The sequence below is a fragment of the Arachis ipaensis genome, chromosome B03 (genome assembly GCF_000816755.2).
Source record: "Arachis ipaensis cultivar K30076 chromosome B03, Araip1.1, whole genome shotgun sequence".
NCBI classification, from domain to species: Eukaryota; Viridiplantae; Streptophyta; class Magnoliopsida; order Fabales; family Fabaceae; genus Arachis; species Arachis ipaensis.
In genome coordinates, this window is record NC_029787.2 from 122,067,105 (window position 1) to 122,076,821 (window position 9,717).

Sequence of the window (9,717 nt, forward strand, 5' to 3'; positions counted from 1 at the left end):
CATGTACCAAATTTCTAAGCTAGTCAAAAAGAATTAGGTTAGAGGAATTCCAAACATCAAGTTTGATAAGGATCTTACTTGTGAGGCTTGCCAATTGGGCAAACAAGTAAAATCCTCTTTTAAATCAAAAGATGGAATCTCAACCAAAAGGCCATTAGAAATGTTACATATTGATCTTTTTGGTCCTACTAGAACTCAAAGTTTAGGAGGAAAACACTATGGTCTTGTGGTGGTAAATGATTACTCTAGATTTGGTTGGGTACTTTTTCTTGCTCATAAGAATGATGCTTTTCATGCCTTTTCCACTCTTTGCAAGAAAATTCAAAATGAAAAGAATTTGAAAATTGCTCATTTGAGAAGTGATCATGGAAGAGAATTTGAAAATCAAGACTTTGAAAAATTATGTGATGACTTAGGAATTTCTCATAATTTCTCATGCCCTAGAACCCCCCAACAAAATGGGGTGGTTGAAAGAAGGAATAGAAGCCTTCAAGAGATGACTAGGGCTATGCTATGTGAGAATGAGATTCCTAAATTTTTATGGGCTGAAGCTGTGAACACAGCATGTTATATTTTGAATAGAACGATCATTAGAAAATGGTTAAAGAAAACCCCTTATGAGCTATGGAAAGGAACCCCTCCAAATCTGAAGTACTTTCATGTTTTTGGATGCAAATGTTTTGTGCTTAATAATAAAGAAAATCTTGGAAAGTTTGATCCAAAATCCTATGAAGGAATGTTTGTTGGATATTCCACCACGAGCAAGGCCTATAGAATTTATCTCAAGGAGCATAGGACTATAGAGGAATCCATACATGTTACTTTTTGTGATTCTAACTTAATTCCCAGTACTGTGATAGATAATGATTCAGATGGTGAAGAAGTTAGAACAAGCAAAGAAAATCCCAAATCTGTTCAGAATGAAGAATCTGCCAGTCTAGTTTTGTCTCGTCAGATTGGAGGAGACATTTCCATTTTGTCTCCTGAGCAGGCACGAACAACTGAAACAGTGAGACCACCAGAAGTTCATCAAAGCTCTACATCTGTCCGAAAGCCTAGAGAATGGAAGTCCATGAGGGTTTATCCTCATGACTTCATCATTGGCAATCCCTCCCAAGGAGTAACAACAAGATCATCCACCAAAAGGCAAACCGAACCTAGCAATCTTGCTCTCTTGTCACAAATAGAGCCCAACAATGTTAAACAAGCTCTTGAGGACCCATCATGGGTTAAAGCAATGCAAGAGGAGCTTGCTCAATTTGACAAGAATGAGGTTTGGACACTAGTACCTCATCCGGATGGTAAGAAAGTTACCGGTACTAAGTGGGTATTTAAAAATAAGCTTGGTGAGGATGGACAAGTTGTTCGTAACAAGGCTAGATTAGTGGCCCAAGGTTACGATCAAGAAGAGGGTATAGATTTTGATGAGTCTTTTGCTCCGGTAGCTAGAATGGAAGCAATTAGATTGCTTCTTGCCTATGCTGCCCATAAAGGTTTCAAAATGTTTCAAATGGATGTTAAGTGTGCTTTCCTTAATGGCTTTATTGATAGAGAAGTGTATGTGGCACAACCCCTCGGTTTTGAACAAAAAGAGTTTCCAAATCATGTTTTCAAATTAACTAAGGCTCTTTATGGTCTTAGACAAGCTCCAAGAGCTTGGTATGAAAGGCTTAGTGCCTTATTGTTGGAAAATCAATTTCAAAGGGGTACCATCGACACTACTTTATTTATTAAAGCATCTAATGATGATATACTCCTTGTTCAAGTTTATGTTGATGACATTGTATTTGGATCGGCCAATATTTCCTTGTGTGAAGAGTTTGGAAAACTCATGACTAGTGAGTTTGAAATAAGTTTAATGGGAGAGCTTACTTTCTTTCTTGGCCTCCAAATTAAACAAACTCCTAGCGGTACTTTTATTTACCAAGGAAAGTATGCAAAAGAACTTGTTAAAAAGTTTGGCCTAGAAAATTCCAAATCAATGGGTACACCGATGCATCCCAACACAAAACTTGAAAAGGATGATGATGGTCAAGATGTGGATGAAACAAAGTATAGGGGAATGATAGGTTCACTCATGTACCTTACCTCCTCTAGACCGGACATTGTCCAAAGTGTGGGTGTATGTTCAAGGTTCCAATCTCACCCAAAAGAATCCCATCTCACGGCTGTTAAACGCATCATTAGATACATTAAGGGAACTTGTGATTATGGATTATGGTATCCTAAATCTGATGACTTTTGTGCAGTAGGGTTTTGTGATGCAGATTTTGTGGGAGATAGAGTGGATAGACGAAGCACATCCGGCATGTGTTGCTTCCTTGGAAGCTCACTCAATATGTGGTCAAGCAAAAAGCAAGCCACAGTGGCTTTATCCACAGTTGAAGCAGAATACATTTCCGCATCTGCATGTTGCACTCAATTAATTTGGTTAAAAATATAATTAAAAGATTACAAATTAAAAATCAATAGTATACCCTTATTTTGTGATAATATGAGTGCTATAAATATTTCAAAAAATCCTGTTTTGCACTCAAGAACAAAGCACATTGAAATTAAATATCATTTCATTAGAGAACATGTGCAAAAGGGAACTATTGATATTCAATTTGTAAAATCTGAAGACCAAATTGCTGATATTTTTACAAAACCCCTCTGTGAAGACAGATTCTGCACCTTGAGAAAAAGTTTGGGAATGTTTGATTTAAGTTTCATTGAAAATCTGTGAATTTTTAACTCTGTTCAGTTTTGTCTCGTAGGTTAGGACGAGATAAAAATGCAGGTTTGATGGAGGAGCTATGATCAAGGGGGAGGCAACGTAGATTTAAATTTTTATGGGCCCCACCTAATAATTCCTGACCCACCATGGCAGTTTAGTTAGTTATTCTTTCTTTGAAAAATAAAATCACAAAATCCCTTGGATTGTCTTTTCATATCTTGTTGGAAGAAGCATGTTGTCAAATCATATCTTTTCCTTCCAACTAATCCCTTGATTCAAGGAAACTCCCTTTTTATCATTTTTTTGAAACTCTCATTTGGTTAATAACCGCGCTATTATGGTCATTAACTTCCCCATCATCTCTCTCCAATCCATATTTATTGCACTACTAACCTCCTTCCACTCTCACTCTCTTTCGGCATTCACCCTTTCATATTCAACTCCTCCATTCATCCTATCATGAAAAAGAAAACTGCACTTAGGAGAAGTAGCCAAACCCCCATTCCAAAAAACCACCTTTTTCATCACCTCCAACCCATACGCATATCCATCTCCATTCTACCTCCTCTTTTACTCATTCCCCTCCTTCCAAAAAGATCGAAACCATGCGCCGTAAGGTAGTTGCTCAGAAAATTTCAGGGAGAGGCAAAACTGGAAAGACCAAGGAACTTAGTGTTGAAGAGGATGAAGACGAGTCACATACCTCGCCCCCTCAATCACCACCAAAAAGATCCACCTCACATGCAAGAAGCTCTCAAAAGAAGCAGAAAAGCTTTGTGTTACATGATACTAAGGAACCTGCGAATTTGGAGTCACTTGAATTCAAGAACAAGCATCACAAAAATCACTCACATTTTGATCCTTCTCGGTTCTACTCATGTGCTTTCTATGAGTTTCACAAAGATGTTTTGATGAAACGTCATCTCTGCCCCTCTTACGTGGTGAACCTTGAAAATCTGGCCAACAAAGGAATCAACTTTTCTTCTCTGTTTGATGCTCTGAAATGGACCCCCTTGGTTCAGATTCAGAAACTTGTTTACCCGTGGCTGGTCTGGGAGTTCTATGCAAACATGCGTTTAATTGATGGCTCGATCCATTCTTACGTCAAGCGTGTTTATATGACCCTCACCCCTCAAACCATAGGTGCTGCTCTTGGGTATGAAGATGAAGGACCAAAAGTTTACATGATTGATAAGTGGGATGATCAAGTTGGCGTTGCACAGCAAACAGTCTTGCAACACATCTGTGCAAATCTTTCAGGTTTAGATGGACTAATCCCAACTCATCGAGCACTCGCCCCTGAAAACTCTCTATTGCACCGTATCATCACCCACATTCTCACTCCACAAAGTGGCTCTCATCATAGAGTAACAGTTTCTGATTCTATCATTCTCTTTGCTCTTATCACTTCTACTCCAATTTCATTTGCTTATATTATGATACGTCATATGTGGGAAGCAGTTAAAAGTACTAAAAAGGCTAATCTTCCATATGGAATGTTCCTCACATGTATATTTGAGTATTTTAAGGTTGATTTGTCTAATGAATCTATTGAGAACAAGGTTTCAATGATTAAGGGAGGAGGCATTTCGGGCAAGAAAGACAAGCGGTCTGTTCACTCTAGACCATCTCTCAGCGATCTGGAGAGCCGTCCTGAACCCTCAAATGTCACTACATCAATCCGGGAAGTGCTCAGTGAGTTCCGCAACATGTCCAAGTTGATGTTCAAATCCCACAAGACTGCCCGGAAATTGGAATATGAACAGGAAAGGGCTTGGAAGAAGTGTCACGAAAGAGTTGGCTTCATGATTAAGAGCTTTGATGATGAAATGGGGACAGGGAATTACGAAGATGATTCTGGTTCAGAGTTCAATCTTTCTGATGATTAATGACTGTTTCTTTACTTTTATTTGATATTGGCTCCATTAGGCTCAATCTGTTTTTTGTAGGAGCATGACTTGATATTCACTGCTCTATGATACTTTGATACACTCTTGTTACTTTATTATGGATTTTTTGTTGTGTTGTTCATATTTTGTGCAGGTGCCCCTTAATGACAAAAGGGGGAGGAAATTGAAACTAATGTAACAGGGGATGATTTGCTGAAACAGGGGATGAAATTTTCATTTAAAAATTCATGATCACCCTTGTTCAAAGAATGCATGCTGTTATTGCATTTGTTTCACTATGGTTACTGCTGTTGGAAATGTTTTTGGCATTTGGTTTGACAATATATTTGTATTGATCATATGAATGTATGGTTGTTGATTTATCCTGATGAACATGCTTGTATTGAAATAGGAATATTCTTATTCATCTTGGTAAACATGTTGGTTTGAAAATTTATTTTTGGCAGTTCCTTTAAACTGTGATATCTAAACAGCTGCAATGTTTTTGATGTGATCATGAGTGATTCAAAAATATTTTCTTACTTGAATAATATTGCTCTGATATCTTGACTGAAAATATTTGAAAATTTTTTTGAACTACATTGTTTTGGAATCAGTTGATATGTGTAAAGTTTGAGCAGTAAATCAGTTTATGATATCAAATGAGTTTTGATTATCAATTTAAAACTGCTCATAAATCAAGCATTTAGCATCATATAATATGCTAAATAACATTGTTTTTGAAGCTTGATTAAAATATTACAGGTTAGTGCTTCCCTTGGTAAAATAAGCATACATCAAGGGGGAGTCATGTGACATTTAGAAAGGAGGAGAAATTCAACCTTCAAAGGGAGTACTCATACTCAATTTTTTAAAAATTTCTTTCCATTTCAATTTTAATAATGTTTGTCATCAAGGGGGAGATTGATGAGTTTGGAAAACTCTATTTCTAATTAAGTAATGATCAAACATTATTAATAAAATCAGTTGCAAAAATTATTGATATTAAATTAAAATAATTAAATTAATTTTTGCAATGCAGGTTCAGTTTGGGCCAAAAAATAAAAATCTGGTGCAAGCCCAATATGACTAATTTCAGTTAGATGTTGAATTATTGTGGCTGAAACAAATTGTTGTTACTTGGGCCAGATTAAGTTATTATTGCTACAAGCCCAAATGAATGCCTTCCTGTTTACTCTATGCATGATTCGAAAAATATACATCAGGAAAGCAAATGTTATTAATTGGGCCAGATTAAATGATCATTGCCACTAAGCCCACTTTTACTTGAGATGAGAATTCCTCATGCTTTGTCCGAATCCATGAAGCAAAGAAAACAAAGCCTCAATGCTTCCAACAGATTCTATCTCACTTCTTGGAAGGATTTCAAAGTTAATTTAAGCATTGGGAACATAAGTAAGTGAGAGAAGATTGATTTGATTGCTATGATAGCTATGCACGCCTCTCAGCAAAGGGAAGTAAAAGCAACCTTTACTTGTGTAATATGTTTTTTACATTGAATTACTTTTTCCAAGTTATTTATTCTCTCTCATCTCTTTCTTCTCTTCGGACATTAACCAGGAAATAATGGAAGCCATGGAAGCTACACCTACTCACTGAAAAGAAGATAGAGCTCGTCTCACGACCATCATGAAGATGGCAAGAAAACATACTAAAATAAAAATGAGCTATGGCTAAGATATTCACCAAATGTGGTTAGATTTGGTGAGGTAATCTTGAGCTCTTCATACTCAAAAAGGAAGAAGAATATCTCGGCCAGCAAGGTGAGATTCTTGGAGGCATGGCTTGTCTTTGATTCTGCTCAACCACCACAGGAAGTAGCTAGAGTGGCGAAGTGATGGTAGAGGCAGAGATTGAAGCAGATGAAGTCATCATCATCATGAAGCATCAAGGGCCAGAAATCCATCTTGGAGAGCAAGCCAAGGATGGAGAGCTCGGATTGATGAAGAGTGATGACCAAGGAAGGACTAGAGGTAATTGCATGTTGGTTATTGCATGGTTATCTCTTCTCTCTCTGTGTGGCCGAACCGGTTTCTTAAAGGAAGAAGAAGTTGGCTTGGGTTTTTGGCTTCAAGTGTGGAGGCTTCTCTCTTCTATAAAAAGGGAGAACAACCACTGTTTGGAGCAAGGAGTTAGAAGTAAGCAGTGAGAGTGCAAGGCACAGGATTCTCAGAGCTACCTAAGCTTACAGATTTTCTTCTCCTTCAATGTATTCTGTTTAGTATTTTTCTGTTTAATTTTGTCATGTCTTGAGTCTCATGGAAAAAGGCAAACAGTGAGGTTTGTATGAAAAAGCCATGGAGCGGAAAAAGGCAGAGAGTGCAAAATTAAAAGAAAAAGCCATAGAAGTCTTAGAGTTTCTTTGTTCATCTATGTTATGTTTCATGATTCTGTGGGAATCCCCTTGTAAGTTGGGTTAGCACTTTACAGTTTGTAATCAAGTTGATTATAGTAAAATTCCATCATTGTTGTGATGGAGACTGGATGTAGGCTGCACTGCACTTAGCAGCTGAACCAGGATATATCTGGGTGTAATCTTCCTTCTCTCCTACTCCATTTCTGTTTTCTACTGCACAGGAGCAAAAACCAAAAATGTCTCGTGCCAAGTGACGAGACAAAATGAAAAAGTCTCGTGGCTAGGGACGAGCTAAAAACAGAAAAGTCTCCTCTAAGTCCAGCAAGTGTTAGCAAGCAAAAAGGGGCTAAGATTCAAACCCCCCCTTCTCTTAGCCACTGAAACCATCAACTACTTTTTAAAAATTTTTGTTGTTAACTACTAAGTGCTATTCACAAATGCAAACCAACTGACTAATTAAATTTCCATATATGCAACCTTGGTGACACCAAACTTAGTTTGTGGCAATGTGGTGTAAGATGATTTGTTCAAGGTGCTAAGAGTGACATGCTATGAGTTGCATTCATGTCCTCTTAGTGTGCCTTGAACACCAAACTTGTTCTTCACTATATGTTGCATAAAAGGATTTATTCAGGGATATATCAAAGTTGATTTGCGATCCATGAACTTTGCTTTATTAACTACTTTAAAAGCATGTAAAACATGGGTTGCCTCCCATGAAGCGCTTCTTTAGCGTCACTAGCTTGACGTTCTTCCTTTGTCAGGGTGGTTGGTAATGCTTCAAATATTCCCCTCTTACAGTAAACCTATATCCATTGGCTTCATCAATGATCTCCACATGTTCTAGGGAGAGAACTTTGTTGATGGTGAAAACCTTAGGTAACTGAGATGGGATGGTGGGGAGATGAGGTGGGATATCTAGGAAGTAAGCTGAGATCACTTTATCCCCTGGAGAGAAATCTTCTGTAGGGATCTTTTTGTTCCTCCATCTCCTTGGTATCTTCTTCTTTGTTTCTTTTGCTGTTATCCTGCTCTTTGTGGTCTCTTTTCCTAGGGGGATTTTGTTGCTGGTCTCATATGATTCTGGTGGTTTTGGCTCCACTTGAGTTTCCTTTAGCTGTGACAGCTGCTGATTCTCTTGTTCATCACCCAAAGGAATTCCAGGGTGTATAGCTTGTGCTTCAATGCTTTTTTCTCCCACCATTACTCTCTCATGCTCTGCCCTTAGTTCCTTACCTTCCTGACTTGCTTCTTGTGAGGGTTTGAAGACATTGAAGGTGAGTTGTTCGTCATGTATCCTCAGTATTAGCTCTCCTCGCTCCACATCTATGAGCGCTCTGGCTGTAGCTAAGAATGGTCTTCCCAATATGATTGGGTAAATGTGACTTTCTTCCATTTCCAGTATGACAAAGTCTATGGAAAGGAAGTAGTTCCCAACCTTTACCAGCACGTTTTCAACCACTCCAATTGCTTGTTTTTGAGTTTTGTCCGCCAGCCTGATGACTACGTCTGTGGGCATCAGCTCATTGATTTGCAGCCTCTTCATAAGGGATAAAGGCATTAAGTTGATGTTTGCTCCCAGATCACAGAGTCCTTTGTCAAACATTGTTTCTCTTATGGCACAGGGGATGTGAAAACTCCCTGGGTCCTTCTTTTTTGTAGGCAGCTCTGGTTGAATGAGAGCACTGCACTCCATGTTCATCACTATGATTTGTCCTTCCTTGAGTGAGCTTTTCCTGGTCAGCAGCTCCTTCATATACTTGATGTATGAGGGCATTTGTTGGAGAGCCTTGATGAATGGTATGTTTACATGGAGGGATGCAAATATGTCAAGAAACCTTGAGTATATTCTCTTTTCTACACCACCATTTAGTAATTGGCGAAAGGGTGCATAGAGCCTCAGCAACTCTTTCTGCGTAATTGTGGTTTCCTGAGGATTCTCTTCCTGCTTTCCTGTTGATGTATCTTCAGATTGTTCTGATGGTTTGTTCAGCTCTTCCTCAGTCTCCTTATCATTTATAGTAACCATCTTGCAATCTTCCCATCTGACTTTCTTTGCTTCACCTCTCAGATTTTTTTCTGTGTCACTTGGGAAGCTATCAGTAGGTTTGGGAATCTTCTCAGATAGGTATCCCACTTGAAATTCCAGCCTCTTGATGGTGTCTCCCTGATTCTTGATATTGGCTCGCACCTCCTCTTTGAACACCTTGTTATCTTGAATCTCCTTGCATATGCCTTCAAGTAGAGTCTCAATCCTTGATAGTCTTTCTTTCGATGATGGAGAGTTGAGATTGGAAGGATGATAAGGGCCATTTTGACTTTGGTATGGATGTTGAGGTGTGTTGTTAGGTGGGTGCTGATATGATCTCTGTGTGGAATGTTGGTGAGTTGCATTGTTGCTGGGGTTGTGGCGTCTCTGATCTTGGCCTTGGTCTTGTTGATTTTCCCACCCAAAGTTTGGGTGGTTCCTCCAACCAGGGTTGTAGGTCTTGGAGTATGGATCATGGGTCTGCCTGGGTGAGTTTCCAATGTAGTTGGCTTGTTCATGCTCACCCTCTGCCTCTGCATTTACCCCCCTCTTGGGTTGTTGATGAGGTGGTGATTGCTGCTACTTGGTTCCTCTCCATCTTCTTGGTGAGGTCAGCCAGCTGCTTGGTAATAAGTTTGTTTTGGGCTAGCAGTGTATCCATATTGTTCAGCTCCATCACTCCTCTAGTGTTGCCTCTTTCAGA